Source organism: Benincasa hispida, chromosome 9 (genome assembly GCF_027475165.1).
Source record: "Benincasa hispida cultivar pf3 chromosome 9, pf3_genome.v1.1, whole genome shotgun sequence".
NCBI lineage: Eukaryota > Viridiplantae > Streptophyta > Magnoliopsida > Cucurbitales > Cucurbitaceae > Benincasa > Benincasa hispida.
Window position 1 is genome coordinate 38,374,388 of NC_143486.1, and position 7,042 is coordinate 38,381,429.

The following is a 7,042-nucleotide window of genomic DNA, read 5'->3' on the forward strand; positions in this document are numbered from 1 at the left end:
CCTAAGTGTTTGAAGAGATTTTCCTTGAGTAGCTTTGAGATAAGCCTTAATTAGTGAAATTTGGCTAAGTGTAAAATCAAAAGAAGCCATGCGTTGGGTGTTAGGAAATATTAAAGCATAAGATGAGGATAAGTGCAGCATGGATGTAACGACCCGATTTCAGGAGGGGAACATCTATGAATCAGTATCACATCCAAACGAGAAGGATCCTGAGGACAAGAAAGTTTGGCTAAGAAAGGCTTAAAAGAATTGAAAGTTACTACTTATACTAACAAGGTGCACCTTCCTTTTCGGTGGATCAATCATAAGAACTCCAAAGTTATAAGCGGGCTTAGCTTGGAGTAATCCTATGTTGGGTGACCTCCTGGGAATTTTTCTAGGATGCATGTGAGTAAGGACAAAGCATGCTGAAAGGACCTGTGTTGGTTTATGGGGACAACTTTCACTTCTAAAGCATTCAAGGCAAGGGAGGAAGAAGGGAGGATGACATAGCCAGGTCGCAGGGGATGTAGAGGAATGTCGGGGCCATTAAGGGCCGAATCCGGATTCTGAGGCCTGGGGTGTTACAATGGAAGCCAAAGGCAACCATGCGTTGAGGTTCTAAAGGTTAGACCCATGTTGACCGAAGTGTTGTCAAAAGGCACTGCCAAAAGTTGCTCATGCGTTGGGGCTGAGTGAGTGAGAGCGAGAGAAGCGAGCGCAAGGTGCTAGGTGGACCATCATATAGCTATGTACGGGTGTTGAGTGATGCGCTAGACAATCGTGTAGCTACAGGTAATGCTAAACGATGTGAAGTGATGCAATAGACGTAGAGCTACATGATAGGCGATGGCGCTACATGATGAGCGTGAGTGCTACACGATAGGCAGAATGCTAGACGATGGGCGTTGCACAATAGACACAAACACTAGGCGATGGCATTACACGATAAGCGGACGCGTTAGACAATGGACGTGATGCGTTAAACGATAGGTGTCACCACTACACGATAGAGCTAAACGATTGCTCGGGAGTTGTGCGATAGGCTATGTGCTGAACGATGAGCGTTAGTGAGATCATTATTAGCGAGAGATACACGATAGCGAGATCGTTGAGAGCAAGATATCACTAAAAGATTAAGCTATACGATAGGGCATAAGTGCTATGCGATGGGATGCAGGCACTAGACGATTGGCAACAGCGAGAGGGCTGAATGTTAAGCGACAATGAGAGATTCAATAGACGATGGGGCTGTGATGAAGTGCAAGAGCTGCACGATGGACTAGATGATGGGCCATGTGCTTAGGCGGTGCTGAGGCTTGCGTTACGCAAGGCTGATGAGTTCACTCGGATAAGTGGCTGAACCAAGAGAAGGTTGAGCTTCAGTTAGTAGGAGTTGGACGAATAGAGTTTCATGCAAAGAAGTCTTATGCATGAGGAGGACAACTCAAATAGGTGAATGGCATGAGAGTAAGTGAATGGCAAGGAAGAAGGTGGTGGTAAAACATGGTGAAAACACTTTAAAGTAGGGGGTGTCTTGTGTTGAGGCTTAGTAAAGATGAGAAGGTTCGGTTCCTTTAGCCTATAAATACCACCCCAGAGTGCCTCTTCAATTCATAACTTGAATCCTCTTCAAAGGACGTAAAGAAGAGTGTTAGAGGGTAGATTTGGAGGAGACTATGTGTTGATCATAAAGGCCATGCGTTGGTCAAGAAGTTCCAAGAAGAGTAGATGTTGTTGGGCAGTGAAGTCTGAAAGTAGTATCAACATAGGACGAGGAGTTTTCCCAGAATACTCGTGCGTTTTAAGTGATTTCAAATCCACTTGAAAGCTCAGAGAGTCTAGTTTTCAAGGTAGTGTTGTTAGAGAAGAATATCCAAGGAATCAGGCTGGCGAATGAGAAAAGACAGAAGGGTTAAGCTCTGGGATAAGCTTGGGCCAGTCTTGATGTTTTGATGATTCCGGCCAAATCACGAGAATTTATGATCTAAGATTTAAAGTAAGCTTCCTGAGACATTTTAGAACATGTTTGTAGAATAAAGTATCTCGAAATAAGGCTTGGAAAGATGAGTAATCTAAGCTTGATGTTGAATCTAGATTTTAGGGTTTAAAAGGAAGTCTGAGAAGACCAAGGAACTTCTAAAAGAGAAAAGTTCCTACCTTACCAAGGGGAGTGGTACATTCCTTTAAGTTCTAAAGCATATCTTTTAGAGTATGTGTATATGCTTATGTTATAATGAGTAATTAGCATGAGAATTAAATTATATGAATGGGATGGTCAGGGGGTCAATAGACTTAGTTCCTGAGCCCCAAATGGAACCTTATAGGATGGTCAGGGGACCGAGAGATCTAGTTCCCGAGCTTGTGGGAGGAAACTTGTATGGGATGGTCAGAGGGCCGACATACCTAGCTTATGTACCTATAAGCAGGGATCTATACGCACATAGGAAAAAAGGGAACGTAGGAGGGTAAGCGTTTATGATTAGTATCATTTAACTATCTACCGTGTGTGTAGGTAAAGTTTGAGATTAGACTCATTCAAAAATGAGGTTTGAGTATTTAACCTCGTATTTGTGATATGCTTGTTTGAGTTCAAAAATGAGGTTCGTTCTATTGGTGTTGATGCCCTAAAGTCTTATGTCTTGTAGTTTATAATCAGTATGTACGAACACTTGTGTTGTTAATATATGATATTTACATCACATCTTGTTTTTTGCTCATTTACTTGTTTTATTTGCTTTACCATAAACCAATAAACATAAAATTCATGGTTATCTGGATGTGACTCAAGCATGTATGTGTTGACAAATAAGTGGATCATGACTTAGTGATAATCAAAATGGTCTGTAGTATATAGATAAAGGAGGAAAACCTTATCCTGGTAACACTACGAACGTGGCCCACTTTGTGGAATGGTCACAAGTATTGTGACTTATCACAAATGGTCTGATCCTGATCATTCGTGTTGGGGACATGCGAGTGGTGGCGTCCTATACAAAGAGTTTGTATAAGACCTGACCATGATGTGTTAACGTCTCGTTATATAACACTGTTCATGACAGAGACTTCACTTCAATAAAATGACCATAGGTAACATGACCTCAATCTTGAGTGAGTTGGGAACTTCTGCTATTGAGGACGTTCCTTTGATTTGTATGGGTGCGAGTGGCCAGGTCGCCGATTCAAACCTACCATTTTGGGGATTCGTCTGATTTGGGAGCTAGGAACTCAGCTACACAAGATGGAATTCACTCCTTCCTCAAGACAGGGGTAAGTAGATAGATAGCTCCCTTAAGGGCTAATTCTAAGGCTTGAACGATGTGGCGCCACATACCTTCTCTTGGCCCGAGAGGTGTTCACACATAGTTGGACTATGTTGTATTATTCATTAGAGAAATCAGTGGTACTTAAGAAGTGAGATGTAACTTCAGGGGCAAACGGTAAATTGGTCCAACTGTACTTACGAGCATCTATGAAGGGTCATCGTACTCATGATTGGTTGTATCCAATGGACACAGAAATATATCTGTGGTAAGAAGAGTTCAGCTGTTGGTCTTTAGTGGAATCACTGATAGTTAACGGATGGTGGATCTCGTACTAAAGAGTTTAGTCAGCTATTCACGTACCATTGGAGCTTCGAGCCACAGGTCCATTAGGTTCCCTGGGTAGCTTGGATAAAGTCGAGAACCACTATTTGGGTCAATTTGAAATGTTCAAATTGACAAGAGGAAGTTCAAATATATATGATATAATTGGACTGGTTAATTATATATGATATAATTGGCTAAATGTATGAGATACATTATTTTGGAGAAAATTAGATGTAAATATGATTTATATCAAATAGAGGAGAAAATACTATAGTAGATATGTGATATCAAACTATAAGATATAAGTATAATATGTTATATTTATTAATTAATTAATTGATTAATTATATGATAATTAATCCTTTTTCCACGTTCGGACGTGGGTAGTGGGTAGCGTTGGTTATGGTAACTGATGGGTTAAAAATGAAAAGAGTTTTCATTTTGAAATGTGATTCAATATTTATTCGAACGCCCAAAAGAATTCGTGAAACGATCATCTGATAGCCTATACGATAGTTGCTTCTCTCTCTAAACGATCGTCTACCTCATGATTTATCTAAACGATCGTATACGTTTTTCCTAAACGATCGTTCAGCTTTTCATACACAATCGTGTAGCTTCTCTATGCGATAAGCACTTCTGCTATACGATAGCACTGTTTTATCTCCCACTTGCTTATCGTCTACACGACTCGTTTGTCTTTCGTCCTCTACCAAATTCACCAAAGCCCACCCTTTAGGTTTTCACTACGAGAATACCTGGGCCCATTAGTTGTGGTGTCGTCCCTGCTGCAGCCTTCGTGTTCATGTTGATCGTGTTATTACAATCGACGTTCCCGCCGGGTGTTGGTAGATCTGTTGAAGGGATCCACTGCGTTGGGGTTCTGAAGTTCGAAGATAGTCTTCAATTGTTATGGAACCATTTCTCTGTTAATTATCTTGTTTTGAGCATGCCAATAATTAGATTTATTTGCATAACTGTATGTGTTGAATGTATATCATTTGTATTTTGGTCACTGTGAAATCGGAGCGATCTGAACACGCTCATGGAACTCTTGGTATGAGATCCTTCAATTGGTATCAAAGCTAGGTTCTGATACTCCGATTTCATCTGTTGCAATGAAATGACATATACATTCATGGTGGGTGTATTCTACGTTGTTTTAGTTGTTAAATCTGCTTTGGATGTGTTGGATTAATGGATGTTTTCGGGATGATTAGCCTCGGTTTGTTTAAGATCCTTTTACATTTGCGGTTATTTGTAAAGGCCCCTGCGTTTTTGGGCATTAATAATCGTTATCGATTCTGTATTCAGAGTTTGTTTGAAGTTTTGAGTCGTTCGTCGAAGTTCTGGGCAAGTATTGTGGCTCTTCGAGGAAGGAGGCAATCTAGGGTTGATCGCATCGTGCAGAAGAAGTTCTACGCGATCGCTGCCTATCAGTTATGATGAAGGAGTACGCGATCGCAGTTGAACACATCAGTTATTCGATGGGGAATGCGATCAAGAGTTGGTCGGATCGGGTTGACGATCGGGTATGCGATCGTTGAGTATCATTTAATGCGCGCGCGCTAGACGATCGTTTAGGTCAGCAAGCTTCATCGCTTAGTAACTGACTAAATGATCGCTTAGGATCTCAAGGTAAATCGTTTACCTGGTTTCACGCATCATGTAGACGATGAGACGCTCGTGTATCGTTTAAAGTGCGCGTGCTAGACAATCGTTTAGGTCAACAAGCTTCATCGCTTAGTAACTGACTAAACGATCGCTTAGTAACTCAAGGTAAATCGTTTACCTGTCGTCGCGCTACACGATCACCTGGACGGTCAGGCTTCGCAGCCTCGTCGTCGTCTACACGATCGTTTTCTTATGCTCCTATCGTTTAGTGCGCGCTGAACGATCGTTTACCTGCTGGAGTTTTCTAGACAATGAAGACCTCCTGGTAGTTCAAGACCCGGATCGCCTGTGAACCGGTTTGCTCGATGAAAAATGTAATAGATAGGGTTTTTCATTCTGTTTTTTTTTTGTAAAGGCTAATCCCGGTACATTAATCCTTTGTTTATTACATGCGATGTATGTTTTATATGTCATATGGTATGCACATATAGTACACCCCACCTTAGGTTATGCAATATTCATGCATCATCTCTTTATTGTAATTGTTATAATTTAGAGAAGCATGATTTTAATTATGTAAGAGCATGCTCATGCATCATATAATATAAGAGTTATATTTATGCATGCATAAAAAGCATTGACATGCATCATCTTTATATTATAATTGTTATAGTATAAGGGTGAATGATAGCATGTTTGCTTGGTTGTTACGCATTATATAAAAGTTATATATAGTAATGACTGGACATTGCATGAAACATGACACATAGGTTTATTTTATAAATGTTATAAATGCCTCGTTGTGCGCAATGGTTTTAGTTGTTTCTTTTTAAAAGTTAAAGAGAAATTAGAACTAAAAGAAATAAGAAAGACATGTATGCTCATTTAGGTTTAATTCTTGGTTTTAAAGTGTTTAAAACTTGGATCACATAGACCTAAGATCACGGTTCTAATACAATTAGCAACCCTAAGGCTTTAATATTTTAATTAGTTTAATAGGATTAAATTGGCTAATAAAAGGTTAAAGTGTAGCAAATCTATCTATAAGGGACCTTTTGTCTAAGGTGGGTTCTATCTAGACTGGGGTATTTAAATTGACGGAAACGTAACACCCCTATATGGGAACTTACCTAGAAAGGTGAATTAGATAGATTTGATGCATGCATGCAAGTTAAGGACAGTCCATTAAAGTGTTTAAATGTGACTACTTGCACCTGTTCATATTTTATAGACAAACGTTGTTTGTGAGGAGAGTTTAAAAAGACGACTTAGACTAAAATCAATAGCCGGATTGTCTAGGTTAATTAATCCCTAGGTAGAACATTCAGTGGGAGGTACTTGGGGCATAAGATGCTTCACTTAAACCTTTCATGTTTCTCCTAAATAATCCACATCGTGAGATCTATCCTCGGCTTCACGGCACCTTTGGCATGTCCCCCCAAACGGATGGTGTTTGGGTAGGTCAATATCAAGGTGGATGAAGAGAGTGTTCATAGTAAGTGGGAGCAGGAAGTGCGACAGCATATCCCTCGGTCTCCCTCGTTAGGTTGAATAAAGTTATTGCGCATCGCCTCGAGGCACCCTGGGAGTGTCCTCCTAAAGGATGGTAGTTTTGGTTGTTTCTTTATTTGATCTCCTGTAAGAGGATAAGGTAACTTAGTCTCTTGTCCTCATCTGCTTCTTCCCTACGGTGGGCTCATTAGGGTTGGACTCTGGCACCGAAAGTGAGGGGTTACATTTATGCAGAATAGTTAAAGGTAAATGATTCTGGACCGAAAAATGGTGGCTCTTAGCTTCAGTTCCAAGAGTTGGTTCTGCCTAATGGTTGAGAGTGTCTCATCCCAGCGAAGGGACAACTG